Source organism: Neopsephotus bourkii, unplaced genomic scaffold (assembly GCF_033783945.1).
Source record: "Neopsephotus bourkii isolate Nb327-2 ecotype Australia unplaced genomic scaffold, CSIRO-AGI_Nbou_v1 NB_168, whole genome shotgun sequence".
In the NCBI taxonomy this organism is placed as follows: Eukaryota; Metazoa; Chordata; class Aves; order Psittaciformes; family Psittacidae; genus Neopsephotus; species Neopsephotus bourkii.
This window is the reverse complement of record NW_026900684.1, coordinates 6,909,207-6,930,859: the sequence shown is the minus strand read 5'-3', so window position 1 is coordinate 6,930,859 and position 21,653 is coordinate 6,909,207. Positions and strand designations below refer to the sequence as shown.

Sequence of the window (21,653 nt, the reverse complement as noted above, 5' to 3'; positions counted from 1 at the left end):
ACCACAGTTATTTTTTATTTGTGTGGACTGCTCATCTCATTATTTGTGCTTATTTGATATAGAATCTTCTAAATTAAATGCAATGAGTCTTGAACATTAGAACATAGTTCTTTGCTGCTTTTCATTAGCCTTTAATTTTGTCTGTCCTTAAGTGACTGTCAACCTAAGACTGAGCTTAGTCCAATAGTTCAAATTTAACTGTGATATTTCCTTTTAAAATGCATATATAGTTATCTATAGAAAGAAGTAACAAGGATGAATAAATTGTAAGTGTTCCCTTAATGATAAACAAAATTAAATCTAATTGCTAAGGCTTCTAGACCTAATATTATATGAAGTCTTACATTGTTAACACACTTGTCACACACTTGTGAGGTGGGCCAGTGCCAACCTCATGAAGTTCAACCAAGCCAACTGCAAGGTCCTATACCTGAATCAGGGCAATCCCAGGCACAGCTGCAGGTTGGGAAGAGAATTGAGTCAGAGCAGCCCTGAGAAGGACTTGGGGGGTGTTGGTCAGTATGAAAATGAACATGAGCCGGCAGTGTGCACTCGCAGCCCAGAAAGCCAACCGTATCCTGGGCTGCATCAACAGGAGTGTGACCAGCAGGTCGAAGGAGGTGATCCTGCTCCTCTACTCTGCTCTCGTGAGACCTCACATGGAGTATTGTGTGCAGTTCTGGTGTCCTCAACATAAAAAGGACATGGAACTATTGGAACAAGTCCAGAGGAGGGCCATGAGGATGATCAGGGGACTGGTGCACCTCCTGTATGAAGAGAGGCTGAGAAAGTTGGAGCTGTTCAGCCTCGAGAAGAGATGGCTGCATGGAGACCTCATAGCAGCCTTCCAATATGTGAAGGGAGCCTACAAGGATGCTGGAGAGGGACTCTTCATTAAGGACTGTTGTGATAGGACAAGGGGTAATGGGTTCAAACTTAAACAGGGGAAATTTAGGTTAGATATAAGGAACTTCTAGGTTAGATATACGGAAGTTCTTTACTGTGAGGGTGGTGAGGCTCTGGAAAGTTTTGAATGCTCCATGCCTGGCAGTGTTGAAGGCCAGGTTGGACAGAGTCTTGGGTGACATGGTTTAGCACAAGGTGCCCCTGCCCATGACAGGGGACTTGGAACTGTATGATCTTATGGTTGTTTCCAACCCTAACTATTCTAGGATTCTATGTACTGAGGCAGTTGGGTTTCAGTTAAATGTCTGAGACAATATAATGAGACTTGATATGTTGCTGTATAATTTTCACCCTCTCCCTGTCCTCTCCTGCCTGGAACTGTTAGTATAATGATTAAAAATATTGCAGTGGTGCTCCATCTTTTAATTTTCTCATCTCTTTCTCCATGCATAACTTGCAGATGAAAGAAACAGAACCACAGTGAGGTTATCTAGACATTTTGTGGACTATCAGATAAAACTTATATACTTAAGAAACCAGAAAGGCAAATTGGAAACTATGCACTTGGTTATGTTTGATTTTAGAAGCGATGAAAAAATTGAATTCTGAGTATGCAGTTTATGCCAAATCTGATGTTTAGCATTGTTCAGATGCTGCATCTGAAACTATAGCTGCAATAAAGCTACAGAGTCATTCAGTAAAAAATGTTCTTTGCATTCTGTCAGGATACCAGTAGGACTGTGTCTCCCCTGATATATCTTTGCAGTTTAGCTATAGGAAAAACTGAGGTACAGCACAAACACATGAAAAACTTAAGAGTACTGAGATCAGATCAAAGCTCTGTCTTGCAAAATACTGTGTTTGATCAATTATGAATACCTAGGGAATAGTATGAAAACAGGGAAGTACATATTGATAGCCCCCAGCCTACTTCCACATAGGTATCTGAATCCATTTCCAAATCCACTGCTGTTTTTCCTTGAACAGGTCTAATTCAGTTACATCTTAATTATTTGATACACCTTCTGCTTGTTTTGATCCTGTCCTGCCTAGCTTCATTTCATATCCCAACAATCTTTTTATTAGAAGAGATAATAAATTAATTATTGCTAGATTACTTTTTCTGTACCACCTGTGAATTTCTAGATAGTTGACAAGAAGACTTCAGACTTATATTTGCCAGGCTGAAGAGTTCAGCAAACCTAGTCTGAATTATTGAGTTTCAGTTACACAGAATATATGGTGTCTGAATTGTGCGTAGCCTGTCATAATGGCTGAGGCCATAAAGACTAACTTCAAAATATTTGAAAAATCGTAGAATCAGAATAGTTAGGGTTGGAAAGGACATTAAGATTATCTAGTTCCAACCCCCCTGCCAAGGGCGGGGACACCTCACACTAAACCGTGTCCCTAATGAAGAGTCCATCCCCAGCATCCCTATAGGCCCCCTTCAGATACTGGAAGGCTGCTATGAGGTCTCCACACAGCCTTCTCCAGGCTGAACAGCCCCAACTTTGTCAGCCTGTCTTCATATGGGAGGTGCTCCAGTCCCCTGATCATTCTCGTGGCCCTCCTCTGGACTTCTTGCAACAGTTCCATGTCCTTTTTTATGTTGAGGACACCAGAACTGCACACAATACTCCATGTGAGGTCTCATGAGAGCAGAGTAGAGGAGCAGGATCACCTCCTTCAACCTAGTATGAGTTGGAAGGGACTTTTAGAAGCCATGTAGTCCAACCCCCATGCAATGAGCAGCGACACCTTTAAATATTAGGCTGCTTAGAGCCCTGTCCAACCTGACCTTGAATGTTTCCAGGGATGGGACATGTATCACATCCTGAGCAGCCTGTTCCACTGTTTTCACCACCCTCACTATAAAAAACTTTTCATGTCTAGTCTAAATCTCCGCTCTTTCAGTTTAAAATCATTACCCCTTGTCCTGTTGCAACAGGCTCTGCTAAAAAGTCTGTTCCCATCTTTCTCATAAGCTCCCTTTAAGTATTGAAAGGCCAAAATGAGGTCTGCCTAGACACTTCTCAACCCCAACTCTCTCAGCCTGTCTTCATAGGGGAGGTGTTCCAGCCCTCTGATAATTTCCATGGCCCTCTCTGGACCATCTCCAACAGGTCTTTCCTGTGCTGAGGAGTCCAGAGCTTTATGCAGTACTCCAGCTCTGGAGTCTCACCAGTGCAGTGAGGTCTCACCAGAGCAGAGTACAGAGGCAGAACTGCCTCCCTTGACTTGCTGGCAACATTCTTTTGATGCAGCCCATGATATGGTTGGCTTTCTGGGCTGCAGGCACATGCTGTTTGCTCATGTGCAGGTTTACATCCACCAGTGCCCCACGTCCTCCTCCACAGGAATGCTCTCAGTCCCCTTATCCCCCAGCCTGTATTGATACCAGGATTGATCAGGTGCAGGACCTCACACTTGGCCTTGTTGAACCTCATAAGGCTCACGTGGGCCCCCTTCTTGAGCTTGTCCAGCATCCCATCCCTCAGGCATGTCAGTCACACCATTCAGCTTGATGTCATCTGCAAACTTGCTGAGGGTGCACTCAATCCCACTAAGTCGTCAAAAATATTAAAAAGAACTGATCCCAGTACGGACCCCTGCAGGACACCACTTGTCACCAATCTCCACGTGGACATCGAGTCATTGACCACTACCCTCTGGATGAGACCACACAATGAATTCATCATCTACCAGGTAGTCCATCCATCAAATCCTTATCTCTCCAGTTTTGAGAGAAGGACATTGTGGGGGACTGTGTCAAAGGCCTTGCAGAATTCTGGATAGAAGACATCTGTAGCTCTTCTCTTATCCGCTGATGTAGTCGCTTCATCACAGAAGGCCACTAGGTTGGCCAGGTAGGACTTGCCCTTGATGAAGACATGCTGGCTGTCTCGAATAACCTCCCTGTCCTCCATGTACCTTAGCATAGCTTCTAGGAGGATCTGTTCTGTGATCTTCCCAGGCACAAAGGTGAGGCTGACAGGTTTGTAGTTCCCAGGGTCCTCCTTTCCGCTCTACTTAAAAATGGATGCAATGTTTACCTTTTACCAGTCATCAGGGACTTCACCTGACTGCCATGAGTTCTTGAATATCATGGAGAGTGGTTTGGCAACTACATCAGCCAATTCCCTCAGGACTCTGGGATGAATCTTGTCATGTACCGTAAACATATGTATGCTCAGGTTCCTCAGGTGGTCACAAACCTAATCTTCTCTTACAGTGGGAGGAACTTTGCTCCCTTTGGTAGGGCTGTCTATTACCTGAATCAAGAAGTTAACCTCAGTGTGTTCCAAGAATCTCTTGGATTGCCTAAAGTTCATGGTGTTACATTTCCAGCAGATGTCAGGATGGTCGAGGTCTGCCAGAAGGACAAGAGACTGCAAATACTTTGTCTTAAGTAGCTGTAGCTGGAGTAAGAAGGCTTTATCAATATAGTCCCCTTGAACAGGTGGCCTGTAGTAGACACCAACCACAAGGTCCTTTTGTTGCTTCAGTCTCTAATTCTTACCCAATCAGACATTCTGATTTGGATCAGTTCCTCTGCAAAATAGTGCACCTTGATTGCATTTTCATCTAATAAGGATTAAAGAAAATTACTCAAAATAATAATTTCCTGTGAAAGGTTTTATTTTTCAAACCCTACTGTGGTGGAGAAAAAATGTAAGAGATTTGGGAAATTTTCCAACTGGTTTTCGAAATAAAGAGGAAACTAGAATACAGTGAGTTATTTGCATTCCTTAACTGTAGAGCATCACTACAGTCCAGATGCACAAGCACTGCAGCATTTATCGTAAAGAACTAAGACAAACTGCCAAATTTTGAGTAAGCAGTTATATTAAGAAGAATTATTGGATTTTTTTTCACATATATATATATATTACATGTTTGTATCCATAGAAAAAATATAACTAAAAATATTGGTTGGGGGTTAAATCTATTTTGTGATTACCCTTAGAAATTCACATTTTACTTAATGCCATTTCTCACTTACTCATAAAGAAGTAATTTTTGTATTTTGTTTTATAATGTGCTGGCTTTGAAACTTGGTATCATCTCAGGAGAACACACGTAATATCATGCTTCATCACTTTTGAAATTTGCCACTTCCTTTGCTCTCATAAAGCTTTTCAGAACAATGTTTTACATTTCTTCTGCATGATAATTGTTTTAAATCTATGGATGTATTGAATGACTAATGTAATTCACTGTTAGAAATATACTTGCATTTCCGATTTAAAATATTACATGATAATATTTGGAAACATTTATTGTAATTTGCATTCAGAGTAAATGACAATGCTAAAATAATCAATTTAACAATTTTACACTTACATCTTTAAATAAATACATATACCTCTACATTTAAATTTTAGGAAAGGGTTGCTAGAGCTGTTTGATGCCTGTATTTATCTTAGTGAATAAGCAAGTTAATGTAAAAGTACATGTTGGAATGTGTTTTGAGTCTATTTTAGTGCAACTGTACATGTCAGAAGAAGCTGCTTCTGAGGTGATGTAGGATAGGTTATGTTGCTAATCTCACAGCTGTCTCTCTAGCTATCAGTACTCGTAAACCACACAGTCTGTAGTAAGAAGAATAAGTTGAGAGGTTAGAAATCCAGAGAAAACTATGACAGAAGTGATAGGTTATATGAAATTACTACAATCTGAAGATTTTGTGTGAAAGGAAATGTCTTGCATTTTAAATTAATGCCCTTAGGAGTTACATACCATATGTTAGATACGGGGAGTATTTTTGAATTATTATCTGATTATTTCGATAATCTAATAGTAGAAAATTATGAGATGAAATTTCTTCTAAATCTCAGATATCACATTCTTAAATATGAAATGCCTGCAAATACCCACTTACAGGAAAAGATTGTTTGGTGTATTTTTTTCATTGAATTTCATCAGCGAGAGGGAAAGAATCCAAATACCCTCTGGTAACATGTGGCTACAAATGATTTTGTACTTGACTAGCAGAACTCACAACTGGTCTCAGTCACTGAATAAGCTGTTTGATTCCTTGAACACCCTGTGAAGCCATAAAACATGATTTTGTACACATTTATTGTACATCAGAGGTGTGTGGTCCAATACCATATTTACAAAACAAACCCCAAGAAGTAGCTCAAAAGTTGTCATCCTCTTAAAAGACTAGAAAAAAGTTTTGGCACTTTTTTATACAAAAGGTAGTGATCAAGCTAGATTTGTAGCTGTCTGAATAATTTACAGTCATCTCTCTTAATTTAATCGTTAATGTCCACAGCATGTTTGAGAGGATTAGAAGTATCTTGCATGTAGTAATTATTCAAAACACTTAAAAAAATATTTGTGCCGATAGTTCTTGATTTGTATTTCATTTATATTTGTCTCTGAAATACTAAGTTTTTATTTTAGACTGGACTTCAGTTGTATTCAGTTAACTTACATAGACAGTTTCTCATCTTTCATTGAATTTAAAAAGAACAAATATATTATTAACCTTCTATGTATACGTAACTCATTGTATTAAAATGAGAAATCAGTTTTCATGGCTATTATGCACAATCTAAAAAAAATTTGTTCAAGCACCTGTATAAAATGAAGAATATTAATATAAATTTTGAAGTATTTGCCCAGTTATAGAAGTGTATGTATAAATGACCAACAGAAAAAAAATCAGCTGCATGTATGGTTTGGAATCCAACCTAATCGTCTCCATGGAATAGATGACAGGGACCTTTTTTTATTTTCAAAGTTCTGTTTTATAATTTGTTCCTCACACTGTGCCTTGCTAATATATAAGCTACCCATTAGGTTGAAATAGTACACTGTGCCAGTTCCTTCTTTGATCGAGCCCTATGATGTATATTCAAGCTGTCAGAAAAAGCAAAAATTAAAACTACAAACAGAAAAAAAAAAAAAAGAGATTGAGACATTACAATATTTTGGGCCTCAGCTGCCTAAGCAGAGGTAGAGTACACAGTTCTGTAAAACTGTCTTTAAAAATCTTAGTTCTAGTTAACATTGGATTCACTTCTGCATTTGCTGAACTGAAATATTTTGATGCATCTGATCATTTAAGTGCACACACATCATAGAGGAAAAGGATTTTTTTTTCTTGTGATTTTTTTTACTGTAAAACTTGCAGCAAAAGAAAGCACTGCTAACAGATCTAAGTCTCTGTACATGTGACTTTTCTACCTTCAGAATCAGAGCTGTAGTTGTTAGATATAGTTTTTAGTTTGCTAACATACATGGTTATCTAGCAGTATCTTTTTGGTGTCTTGACTTCCAATTTTCTTCCTTTTTAAAAGACAAACATTTGTTACTGGTTTAGAAAGGATTCCTGTGCTTCACCACTGTGTAGAAAGACATTTCAACATCAGTTATAAAACAGACAGGGATATCAGTTATTTAATAGCTAAAATGCAAGATGAAGAAATAAAACATTATAGTGACACATGTTCAGCACATCTTGGTCTGTGTGGTTATTATTTATTGCATGTATTGTGGCATTCAAGTACTGTAATACTTGAACTATGTTCTCTGTTTCTTGTATCAAGCTCATTCAGAACTGCCACTGATCTCAAAGTTCTGTGAGGATGAGCAGAGTTCTCCAAAAATACATTATTTCTAGCACTAAGAAACCTAGCTAGCTGACTAAATCTAAGAGTATTCTTACTGAAAAACAAGCCATTATACCCTGGTAAAAATCTTTGACACTGCCGGTGTTGTTTAGTAGCTTGAATTGCACTTACTTTCAGTGTGACTAAGCTCTTTTGAGAATTTTGGGTTTGGTGTGGATACATGGAACACTGCACAGAGTCTCAGTGCTACAAGGAGCTGCTTCTGAGGCTGGAAGCAGTATAGGTGCAGTGGCAGACTGCAGCCTTACTGCAACACTCTCCAACACTAATTAGCCTCTGTACAGTGCTAGGTTAAAATTATGAGAAATGAAAGCAGGTGACCATAGAGAGCATGCACTCTGCCATGTGGATGTAACAGCTCTCAGAGAGCTGTCTTTGGAATGCTGGAACACAGCAGTCCATTATATCATGTGGATATACCCTGAGTAATTCAATGAATACTGATCAAACTTAGTGTTATGTATTCTTTAGAGTTTTTATGGTGTTTTATTTTTATACCTGTAGTCTTTAGAAGTCCTTACTTTTGGTTCACCCAGTTAATGGCCACATGAAAATGCCCTCCTAAGTAGAAAGTAGAAAAAACCTGAGGATGTTTTTGTGGTATTTTTATACAGATAGCATGAGTGCCTCTATTTTTTCTTCTAGAAGGTAATGATCACAGAGTAGGTCTTCAGCATAACCCTATTATTAATGAAGCCATGAAATTCTTGAATGAAAAGAACAATGTAAGACTTAATTAGGAATAGTACTATTTCTCTAGTTAATAAAGTGCCCTTCTATTTTGTAAACATTCCACAGAGTTGTTCTGCTTGATGTTCAGGGGCTGAAATTTATCATGCTTAAATTTCACGCATATAGTACGTGGGTGCATACTTCTTATTTATGCCATGGCAGCATTGCACCAACATTTAGAGTAAATACTGCTAGCACCCTCACTCAGGTATTATAACTGAAACATTTAATTGTAAGTAAAGCAATATCAAAAGGCTAATGACATCATGTAGCAGCTGTGTTTCTTTCTGATTGAAATACTTCTAAAACAATGGTGTTAGATATTTCTAGTCAGAAATAATTTATATGTGGTGTTCCAGGCTTCTGAGCTATACATACATCATTATTTTTTTAACTAAGACAAAATACAAATAATACTATAAATATAATATAAATACAATCTACAGCAGCACGAAGATGAATGCAAAATATATTTGCATTTGTTTATTCATATAGGGTTTGTCTTCTTTTTCAGAAAGTGATGGGGAATATGAAGAAAGAGTGATTCTACATGTACAATTTCAAATAATCATTTGGAGTTCTACATAAAAGGACTGTTATCTAGAAATGGTCAATAGAATATTTCAGGTGTATTTTTTATTATTATTTCTATTATAGTCTATATGTAATTACTCCCACAGAGATGGCACTGACTAAACACTTTTCCTCTTTAAAACCAGTGCATATTTTCCCAGCTGGAGATTAATGCATATTAGGACACTTTGCTGATATTTTGCCATTAGAAAAATACCTGTTTATCTAAATTAGTATCACCAGCATATTGATTCCTTTGCTTGGAGCATTTCTAGTCCCGTGCAGTTGTGGAGCATGAGAAATGACAACACTAAACCCCCAGTGAGAACCCTCACTACTTTCAGGTTTCTGTTTTCAAGAGGAGCCATAAACCATTTTAAACTAACTCTTGATGTATCTGTTATGCCTTGCATAATTTTATAAACATTTCAGATTATTAGACCCAACAATAAAAATTCCAATGGGCATTTAACTCTGAAAATTATTTGAAGAATTCTTTCTTTTGTGGCCATGCAATCTGATGTACGGAAAAAAAAACCCAGCAAGCCAACAGTGATCTACCAGAGGTAGAGCAGACTGGAGACTCTGGAATTCCACCTCACATTTTATGAACATGTACAAAGAGGAAATTTTAAAAGTCATATAATAGCTTTTATAATCTGTAATTGAGTACAGTCCTGACTGCTTCCTGAAAGTTACATGGTCACCAGATTGGCATAACTGTCTGACTTTACCCAGGCATGCTTTCATAGGCAAATAAGTCTCAGCTGTTATCAGTACTCTCACAATACCTACCTAACAATGGAAAGCAGCAGTCAAACTAGTCAGAACAAATAAAAAAACCAACCAAGCAAACAAAAAAGTAAAAACAATAACAAAAAACTCCCAACAGCCAAATCAAACCAAAACACAACAATCAAAAAATACCCACACTTTTCTTTTAAATGGAAGTTTAAGAAAGGGCTTTAATTTCTATAGATCAAGCATCTGAACCTGATATTCCTGAAGCCCTCTATCTTTCTAAGCCAAACATTAATTATTGTACGATATTATATATTTTCCTCAGGACTTTGTTGTATCATCTTGTAAAGTGAATAACAATTTCTTAACAGAATCTTGGTTCTGTTGCTACATCTCCTGTCAAATCAGTTTCCTAATGTTCTTTAAAACTGTTCTGTTTTGCTTTGTGTTATAAAACTGTTAACATTTGACAAGATTATTACATGAAAGTAAGGCAATAAGTTGGAAGATGGTAAATTTATACGTATTACATTGATTTGAAATAAATATAGGAAAGAATCAAAACATGTCTTACTTTATATGATAGTGCACATTCGTGCTTGCATAGAATGCTGTGAATGCAGGAGGTGAGGTGACTTTGGCAGTCAGGCATACTGTTGTCCTTTGTTTCCAAGGTTTTCAGGCACCTTTGCTAAGCTGATGAATACGCATGTTTTTATGTTCTTATTTTCATTGTTTGGTAAGATGCAGTCCAGCTGGTATTTATTTGCCCAACAGAGTAATATTTTAAAGTGAAATGACAGGTCATTAGACACTAAATCGTTGATATATTTCAGTATTGTGGAATACACAAAGGCTGTGTCATGAGTCTACAAATACTTAATAGTGTGAACTAGGATATGGGAGAGCACAACTATTCCAACTGCTAGACCCAACTAACATGTTATCTGGGGAGAGAATTCATTCTTGGTGAAAAAGATCCAGAAATCTATTGAGACTGTAAATTTTGTTTTAAATTACTCCTCCTAAAAAAATGACATTTCAGTTCCAGATCACCATAATAAGAACTGAACTGGCGAAACAAAGCACCATATTAGATGGATTTGTAATCATAGGCTTCAATCCCAGTAGTTCAGAGTAAGGAAGCGTTTTTCTGACTTTATGTGGCTTTAGAGGTTTAGTATGGTGAGATGAAGAGTGAAAGTGAACAAAGAATAGAGTTTGGCAACATTTTAATGCTATCATTTTCAAATAAGTAAAATATTCCATATTTCTGTAGTTAATAGAGTTTAATTACTAGCAAGGTTTGTTTACATCGCACAGAATCGCAGGTTGCCATAGATTCTTACGTGAAGTAAAATTATAAAATGTAGACAGTTACAGCAGGTTTGTTGGGATGCTAGCTTCTCCTCTTTGATGCTATTTTCTCCTAATAGTTCTTACATGATTTATGAAGCTGAAAAAAATGGGACTGTAATCTGCTGGTGCAAAGTATTTACTCTCCGGAAAAAGGAAGAAATTTCATACTACTTGGATTTAAAATTACTGTGTTTGTGATCTGCTCCTGGGGTAGAATGGAATACATTACCTCTTACACAATCGACTTCATGAAAATTGCTTGAAAATTTCAGTATACAGGTAAATTTCAGGAAGTAAGTAAAAAAAAAAGTGAGACTGAGTGAGGAGAGCAAATATAAAATGAGATTTTCTGTTAGCTGTAGAGAGCAAAATGTAATACTCAGAAGAGCAATTGATATCTCAGTCTAAATCAACCTCCTGTAGGGATTTAACCCCTGATGTAGAAACATCCATCATGCCTAATAGTGTAAATAGAAATCATACCTAAAAATATATGCCTGATGCCTTTGAAAATGAGTCTTTTTTGAGTGCCTTTATGTATATTCTTTCTGCTGTCTTCTCCTTTACTAAGAAAGCTAGATAGCATTGCTAAATGATCAGTTTCTGCGGTCCCAGGAAATTACATTATTTAAATGATCTCACTGCTCAGGATTTGTTTCTAGTATTCAGGATGAATTAGCATTCCAGAACAACTCAGTTTTGGTGGTTATACCTTTTCCTCTAGGTCTTCACCTTTGCTATTGATTGCCAGTTATATGCATTTAACCTCATGTCTTAGGCTTAAACCTTCTTCCAAAGCATTAGTTTACTAAAGACTTTAGATTTCTTTAGGTTACTATGGTTAGTAACCACATACTTTCATTTAGGAAGCCTAAACAAATCAAACATTTTCAGACTTTTCTAGTTTATAAACCCAGTACCTAATGGATACATTCTAGTTGTTTAGTTTACAAGTGCATGAGACTGAATTTTGTATTTTTAACTTCAATTTAATTTTGTTATATTCCACTAATGTAATTGACAAAGTCATAAAGATGCTTCTGTAAGACCTCCCAGTCATTTTGTGCTGAAAATAATGAAATAGTGTCAGCAGCCTTCACTTGTACACTGCATTTTACCTGATTCATTAAGGGAATACATAAGATCCACCCCATTTAAAAAGCTCTTCTACAAATCTTCCTTCAGGCTCTAGCCAGCTTCTTCTTCTGTCATAATTCTTCTCCAAGCTTCTATCCTCATCTTAACTTCCTGTGCTTTACCAGCTAAATCAAATCTGTCACATTTCTGGTTTTCATAAAAATTATTTAGCTTACTTAAAAACTACTTATTTGCCATCCCAGTCTATGAAAATATTTTTTTCCTTTTACCATGTCTTTAAATTTTCTTTGTTTCAATGTTTTCTAGGGTCTTGCTTATTGCATAGTTTTGTCCTAATACAGTAAATAAAATGTTAGCAGATTTCTTGATATGTTGCAGTTATGGAGGTACATACAACTGAATTACTGTTCACACGAGTAGCTTATTAACATTTGTGTTTCATAATCCCTACTACGTCTGCTGAATTCAGAAAAAAACAAGACAATGGAACACTAGTTTATAATATCAAAAAGCTGATAAATTGTAGTTAGTTTTAATATGCTTTACTTAGAAATTTATTTCAGCTTTTGTGCAATTTCTAGAAAGAAAAGTATTTTGAAGGAGTGGCATTTTGAAAAATGCGAGATGCAAACCATGGGAATATGTTGCAGGAAGATGAGCTGAGGTTCTGAGACTAGTACCCACACTGACTGCTTCCTTTTAGACACGTTGAGTCTAAAAGGCTCTATAGAGAATCCACTCTGTACATTTCCATTCATCATAGGTGACAGAGCTCTTTCCAACCCTTACAAGGAACATTTTGACTAAAGCCTCAGTCTGCATGATGTTTGTTTTCTAGTTATTGCATAGAGCATAACATGGAGTTATGACAAGCATATTACAGTTATAATGTGTCAATAAATTATACTTGCTGTGATAAAATTGAGCATATGCATACCTAAAACAAAATGGCAAACTGAAATGAAAACAAAATGAATGCCAAAATAGTGCCAGTGAGCATCTTTTCTGTATGTGAACCTGAGCAAGTTATTTATGGAAATATTATTTAAAAAAAACCAACAAACCAAACATCTGAAAATACTGGAGAGCAAATCCCCTTGTATGAAGAACAGTTTAATATTCTTGTCTTGATCTTTTTCTTTCATAATTTAGAGTTATATTGTTGAATTCAAAAGTATATGGGAACAATCCACTCCAATTGGTACATTGAAAGTCATTAAATTGTATGAGGATTCTTCTTTAATACTTAAATATTGCAAATGAATGGTTTGATGAAATGTCAAGTGCACTCTCAGTGGAAGATAAACTCATGGTAATCCATTTAGTGTGTTTTGATATAGACAAAACTCCTATGTGACAATAAAAGCTGTAGGGCAACCTGTAGTTTAAAAAGGACAGGGACCTGCTGGAGAGAGTCCAGCGCAGGGCAACTAAGATGATTAAGGGAGTGGAGCATCTCCCTTATGAGGAAAGACTGAGGGAGCTGGGTCTCTATAGTTTAGAGAAGAGGAGATTGAGGGGTGACCTTATTAGTGTATATAAATATATAAAGGGGGAGTGTCACGAGGATGGAGCCAGGCTCTTCTCAGTGGCAAACAATGAAAGGACAAGGGGTAATGGGTACAAATTGGAGCACAAGAGGTTCCACTTAAACCTGAGAAGAAACTTCTTCTCAGTGAGGGTGACGGAACACTGGAACAGGCTGCCCAGGGAGGTTGTGGAATCTCCTTCTTTGGAGACATTCAAAACCCGCCTGGACACGTTCCTGTGTAACCTTATCTAGGTGTTCCTGCTCCGGCAGGGGGATTGGACTAGGTGATCTTTTGAGGTCCCTTCCAATCTCTAACATACTGTGATACTGTGATACTTACTGTGAGCTGTGGTCAATTTCAACTTGTGCTTTTGACTAATCCACCCATACTGCATCCAGTCTAACATTCATAGTGTCTAAGCAGCTTACTTGTAGTAAAATCTCTTCTATCATACTAAGCCCCTAAACGATATCATGGAATTACAGAATTTTGATGACCAGATACATTTACTTTATAGGTACAACTTAGAATTTATTTTAAAACCTCTAAGTTCTCAAATGAAATAGTTTAAGATCAAAAGAAACATCCTGAAAGTTAAACAACTTTTTAAAAGTCTTAATTGTACAGGAGATGATCTTTTCAGTATATATCCTATGCATCTAGTAGATGAGTTTAAAAGCTCTAACATAGTAAACTTCCCATCCTTAATAAGGAGGAAGTGTCTAAGTGCACTGTACAGCAACTTCAAGATTAGATCATATGAATTTTTTCTCCTTGTTTCTGTAGGGCTAAAATGTTTTTATTAGGAAGTTTCTAAACATCTGAGATTTGCTTAAATTAATAACCCTCAGACTTCAAGAAATGATAACAGTTACAGTTTAGTAACTCCAGGTAACATGAAAGTACTGGGGTTTAGGAACTGAGATCTAACTTCTGTAAAATTAGAAATTTCAGTGACCCACTTTAAAACAATTATATCTCTAAAAGCATTGTATAAGCTATCCAATTTATTTATTAATAGAAAATAAGGTTTTCATATAATTCTGTGTTAAAACATAAATTATTACATGCTTTAATTTCCCACATGCAATTTTGTATGCTGATGAAACTTACAATACAAATACTAACATTGCAGTATAAAATGTGATCATTTTAAGAGGTGTTTCATTTTTTTCCAGATTTCCACCAGACTTTACTCTGTCTTAAGAGATATTTCAGAATTCAACATTTATATAGTGGTCCTGTTTACATGAATACGTAACACATCTTTCTGTCACTATGCAATAATAGCAACATAAAGTTAGTTCCACGCATAAAGTGCTCATTTATCATAACTATCTCAGTTTCCTGTTCTCAGCACTGAATTTGACAGATACACTCTGTACTATCAGAGGCTTCCTAAGAACTGCATAAAGGGGAAGCTGCCAGAGCAATTTGTTTCAAAGAACTTCTAAATTGACTGCAAAAATAGCAAAATATATACAAGGAAAAAGATACTGCAATCATTAACTTACGTTAAGAAGAGCACTGATTATTAATACATTTTAAAGAGTATAAATATAAAAAGGTATTTGATGTATCTGTATATTCCTTCCCTATAACTTGTTTTCTCATTTTGTTGTACTGTGAATGAGAGAACGAAGAGCAGCGTAGAGTCTCGGTGTGTGAGAATCTTTAACAATTGATCTTTACTATTTAAAGAACTTTTGTATCAAAATGATAGATTACAGCTTCTCTGTAAGATGCCTGCCTGAGTTAATTGTCCCTTGTGCAGACAAATCCTCAAAAATTCTGCATGTAAAATGGAGCTGGGTCCATTCTCACCCCATTCTCAGTCTCTTCAGCACAGTACAGCTGCTCCATGCTCTGTTTATTTCCACCTTTTAAGGCTTTCTGCCCTACCAGGTTGTCAATATTGTAAATATAATGGGTAATCCTACCATCAAACATTATTAAGAGCTGACAATGATTCTTGATTAGCAAAGTAGATTTTCTTCCCTTCTTCCTGACAAATGAAGCAGACACTCAACTGTCAGGCAACTCTGCTTTTGTATCCAAAGAGCACCAGTCACATCACTGGAGTTATACAGAGGGGTTTTGCTTGAACAGAGTGTTAGTTGTCAAAACTCTGCAAGGGTCTGACAGCTGTTAGCTTTCAGGAGCAACACAGAACGAGACTTAATAATGTAAAGTACTTGGGTTTTAGAAAATATAGAGTAAATAAATTTAGGAATAAGAGGAGATTAGAGCTACAGAACTCCTACCCAAGTGATAGGGAAGGGGGGTTCATGAGAGAATAACAACTCAAAGAAAACAGTAAATACATCAAGATAATGCGGGAGTTACTTTGACACAAGCTTATGTTCTTCTGCCAAGTGTTATCGATTCCTTTCTTCATTTTTGTACTGGAAAGGGCATCAGACCTTCTGCACTCTATAAGATGCACCTGCTTATAGTGGTATGCTTGCTTAATAGATCCAATAAAAAATCATCAGGAAGATTTCACTCAAAAATTTACCTTTTTTTATTTTTATATAGAGATTGTATTCCCAGAAAAGAAGTGGTTTTTGCTTTCTTAACTCTTGTTTCTAAGACCTTGGCCATAATAGCTAGATTTAAGTACATGATAATGAAACCAAGATCTATTTTATTGATATTATCTATTCTCTTATTGCCATCTACTAATATCTCATTCAAAATACATGGTAAGTGAAATTTTCAAGTGCTTCAGGTAATTTCTAATACTGAATAGCCTTGAGGAAAGGGTCATATTGCCTACATTCATGAGGGAAAGAACGATGTGAAACACTTATTGACATTTTTTTTAGTTACTTTGTGATTACTACTGCATTTGGAACACTAAAATCAGTAATAATGTGAGGGAATGAACCTGTTTATAAGGTTAAGTTTATATTTTTAATATTTTCAATTGAATCTATGTAGCCTATCATTTGATATCAAAACTCACTAACTAGTTCCTCCCTTCTGTCCCCCATGGTTCTGTTTTAATCTCTGGTTTAAATCTAATTTACAAAGTTATGTTTTGGTGTAGTTGCAGAATATATGATATAATATTAGACTGGAGAAGCCATGAATCTGTATTAATCTAAATAATCTAGACATGGGAACAATAAGGAGGATCCGCACTGACTTTTTACATTATATGGAAAATTGTATGTTAGGAAATGGAAATGGGGCTATCTTGAAAAGAAAGACCAGCTGAAATACTCTGCCTTGCTCTTATACTTTCCATTGAACTCAGAATTTGGGTTTGCATTCCCTTACTTGCTCTTTTGCCATCTTCTGAAATAGCAGTACCTCATATTAAATATCGAGACAACATCTGTCCACAGTTTTGTACACAGAACATTGAACTACTGGATCAAAACTGTATCTTGGAAAGTTTTGCTGTAGGTATCCTAATTTTCTACCCAAGTTAAATATTTGGTTTATGGCATATAAGAGGTATGTGTTTACAAGTTGCAAATGGCTTTTGAAAGAAAAAATAACTTGCATTAAGCTCTTATGTGACAATGGTATAAAAAGATATTTTTTCTTCTCCATTAAAAAGTGTTATCTGAGATCCTCAAATTACATAAGAATGTATGATATGACTATATAACATTATTGTCATAATATCGTTATTTAAGTGGAAAGAAGCTTTGGAGAATTTGGGATTTATCACAGCTATTAAAATAATTCTGGGTTAGAGGGGAGAGGGGAATTTATATGAATTTATTCTATTGTAAATGTGTTCCCCAATGTTATAAAAAGTACTTCAGCTGCTGCTGCTTAGGAAAAAGAAATCAATAAAGGAAGTCAGACATATGAGAATTTCAGGCCCAGTGACAGTAGGCAGACACCTGGGTGCCTTATATCTACACACCTTTCAGTCAAGTAATATGTGTACTGCACTGGAATAAACTGAAGACACTGGCAGCCAAGTAGACTTTGATCACTTTTGTTCATAGATGTGACTCATATTTCAATAGCCACTTTTTTCTAAGCTACTGATCTTCCCTAAACTTTACAGTGAGTGCTCATTGAACTTAAAGCAACCTTTACTCATTCTGCAAACAGATATTAAATACTCACTCTGGGCCTCGCTTTTTTTTTTTTTTTCTTAAAACATCAGATACAGTCTCTTTTTTACTTCTTTTTGTTTTTGTCCAATGTCCTTCACATTCTACAGAGCGAATTGTGGCATGAGTTTCTTTTCATAATCACATTGCTCTCATTAATTCAGTTTTATAGCAGAAATGAAGTTTGAAAATACTAATTCGACTATATTTGTTTTGTTTTATAGGTTTTATCCATGCAGGGATTTTGTTGATTTCATGGCACATTAAGTTACTCTATACAATTAAAAATAAAGACAATAAATCCGTTTTCAAAAATCACCCTAATATGTCTGAAGGGAAGGCTAAGAAGAGTTCACTTTTACATGGATACTGAAGGCATAGGAGGGACTGCTTGATGATTTAGATTGGATATAAGGAAGAAATTATTTCCTGTTAGGGTGGTGAGGCACTGCAGTGGGCTGCCCAGGGAGGCTGTGAATGCTCCATCTCTGGCAGTGTTCAAGGCCAGAGATGGTTTAGTGTGAGGTGTCCCTGCCCGTGGCAGGGGGGTTGGAACTAGATGATCTTAACGTCCTTTCCAACCCTAACTATTCTATGATTCTATGATCGTTATTTGTTATTAATATTGTCCAGATTAGAGCATGATGGGGTGGACTCTGTGCAGTCTGTGAAAGTTTCATGTGCACAATAGAAAAGTGAAGCTGTATGTTGTGTGTTCTGGGCATGAGATGAAGGCATGTAGGAATCTGAGTATTTAAAACCTGCTGAGGTAATACAAGAAAATTGTGGAAAATGGAGGGAGCCAAACTTGCTGCGCGGTTCTCTATATTGCCTGTTCAGCATGACCTCTGCAATGAGCTGTGCCCTATGGTGCACAAGATTTTACTTTAAAATATAAAATATAACCAAAACCACACTAGGACAGAAATAACTCCTGGCTAGCAGAGCTATAACTTGATAGTGTAGTCAAAGCCTCAGTTTGCTTCTGCTAGATCTAGTTTATCATTGTTTTTTTTCCAGTGGAGGTAACTGGATCCTCTTTCCACCTCCCTACCAGTCACAGTAATTGTTGACCCAGTCAGAATGCATGCTGTGCTTTCCCCCCACCAAGGATGAAAAGCAGCTGTTAGCTATGTTGTTTCAGGTCTCCCATAGGCATCATAACTATCAGAAGCAGAGTGCTACCCAGGAGTTGTGGGAGTAGTTGCTGCCTTGCTACAACTTTCTTTTTTAATGCTACAAGAATCATAAAAAATTTCCCTTAAAACATCTCAATCTCCAGTCTCTCTAGGGAGTAACTCGAAAAGAAAGAAACCAAAACAAAACATTTCATATGGTCATTTATAGCCAGAAGTACAGTTTAAGAACACAGCATGGAAAGAAACAGGTGAAAACTGAAGATTTTTGCTTTCAATAGAGAGAGATACTGAAAATCCCCCTGAAAGAGATACTCAGAAGCATTAGGTTTAGATTTTGAGCTCTCTAGGAAGTCACCTTAGAGGTGAATTTCTGAAACACTGTCTTGTCTTCTGCTTTTTAGTTAATGTTGTGTGATAATCCCTGGTATTCCAATCCAAAGAGGTAGTTTTTCATTCCTGTTATATTAAAATCTGAAATTATTCATTATATCAGTACTTGCTCTTTTCTTGGCAACATCAAAAATGCCTATTAAAAGTAATTATTACATTTTTTTTACAGCAATAGTGATCACAGAAAAGTAGCATTCTAGCATTACCAGGTGAAAAATATTTTGTGAGCCTGTGAGTATTTACAATGGTTTGGATGTATGAAAGAGGCATGGCAAGAAAATACAAAATTTTCAATAAATACATTCTTTAATTTTTTAGGTGATATATAAATAATGATTTTTGAGAAACCAGGAATACTTTCTGCTTTGTTCATATTTTAATAGCATACTCCTCTTTGCTGTTTCAGTAATTAAGTATGACGACATTCCAGAAAGCATAAATCCTGCTGAGATGTTTGAGTTTGGAGCCACCTCTCAATGTACAAGCAAAATAAATTAAAAATAAAAAAAAAAAAAACCCTGCACAAAAAACACCCACGATCTTAACAGGCTGTTTTGCTTTTACCTTTGAAACAAAACTGAACAGTAAAGCAGTGTGGCCTACTGAAACTGTTCTAGCCTCGTTGTTAACTAGAACCTCCTTTTGAAATTCATTGCCTTCAATTACATTTTTTTAAAGAATTTTAATTATGTGCCTGAAAAGAATAAAGATGCTTCAGGCTCCATTTGTTTATCATGGAAGGCCTAAAAAAAATGAGGACAGAGCTTCCCAGCTCATGCAGGGGCTGCAGAGAGAGAGAGATGACTTTTAATTCGACAAGTTCAGAGAGATTTCTTAGTTTGACGCGCACAGCAGGGGGTCTTTGAGTGCCTGGCAATACTTCTGCATTCTGAGCTTTGAAAGTCTTTCCCTGCAGCAGAAATTGTATCAAAAGCCAATGATAATATTCCCTACAAGGTAAAGGACCCTATTGAAGATTTCTAGAGCTGTTTATTTATTCATCACAGTTTTTTCTTTTAGGACGTATCAGGCGTATAGGTAATAATTCACAAAGATGCTAGGAAAATGAAATAAATAAATAAATTCATAAATAGGAATCCCTCATTATTCGTTCACCCTTCCCTTAAGTTTTCCGTAGGCCACATTCACCTATAGCCATGTTCGCCTATAAAATTTCCTGTCAATCCTTGCCATGTATTCTGCATAAAATCTTCACTTCAGATCTCAGCTTTTCCTTATTTCTACAGAATTGTAATTTCTGTCTGCCTCCTACCACCAGCTGAGTACATAAGATGTTTATGGCCATTTATTTCCAATAAACCCTCGAAGTAGATTAATTTTACAGAAGGATATTCAATTTCTTAGGGGTCTTTCTAAATCTTATTTTTCAAGCAGATTTGAGATAACTGTTTAAAGCCAAGATTAAAATGTTATTTATATTCCAGAGATCAGAGTTTTAATGCTTTGGCATTACTTTTATTTGAAAAGTATACACATATGTTTTTCTTTCTTGTTTTGGTTTTGTTTTGTTTCTGCAGCAGACCTGGGACTGTGAGACTACAACAGCCTTTCTCTTGTGTAATGTCAATGTCGGCTATCACTTTGGCAGAATCAGCCAGCTCAGTGAAGACAGAAAACCCCTCCTTCCTCCTGTTTTTTCATCTGCTGGTGGCATTCAAAGTGGCCTTCCCTTATAAATATTGGTGAGTGACCACATGGGGAAAACAGTTCCTTGGTACAAAGAAACTTCTTTCAAAAAACTGTGTTGACTGAGGGTTTTCCAGTTTTTTCGAAGTATGAAAAAAACTTGCATATGTGGGTGTTTGGGTTGTTGGGTTTCGGTTTGATTGTTGTGTTTTGTGTTTGGTTTTTTTTTTTTTTTGTTTTGTTTTGTTTTTTAATAAGTGGTAGCTTGGGATATTTAACAACACCTGAGTTCTTTAGACTTTTTAGCATTTAGAGAATACTGGCATGTGCGCCTATTCAAACTGTATGAAACAATCTTTCAAAAGACTATTTAGAGAAAGAAATACTTCCTGACAGCAAACAAGAATCTCTTATCTCTTCCTGTTACTTTCTGTTGGCTAAATGGTCCAGAATGGTATAAATTTATAATAACTACCCAAATATGGCAAGGGGAAACTTTCACAAGTGTAGTAATTAAGGAAGATAGCTGGAGGCTGCATTCCGGGACCCTTCTGGTTTGGGAAGCATGCCTACGGTGGAATCACAGCACTGCAGAAATTCTGATACCCTGGGCAGTCCAGGGATAATGTAGTAACCGTAGTAGCCCCATAAGGCTGTCTAAATTATGTAGTTCAGTACTGAAAAAGTTTTCAGGTCATTTGAGGCTATCTCGTCTGGTTTATTCTGCTTGAGATATCCAGTATGCCTAAAGAGATTTTTAGTATTTAAAGCAGATGTGGATATAGTGAAACAGCCATCCATGGCTCA

The 21,653-nt window shown here is 36.5% G+C and overlaps 1 protein-coding gene across 1 annotated transcript in view; it reads left to right on the top strand.

Annotated features, from left to right (window-relative positions):
• Positions 1-21,653, top strand: part of TENM3 (teneurin transmembrane protein 3) — a 1,300,329-nt gene that overhangs the window by 457,968 nt on the left and 820,708 nt on the right. Inside the window, exon 5 of the mRNA XM_061372205.1 lies at positions 20,738-20,902. The gene's annotated coding sequence lies outside the window, so the exon portion shown is untranslated. The remainder of the gene's footprint in view (positions 1-20,737; positions 20,903-21,653) is intronic.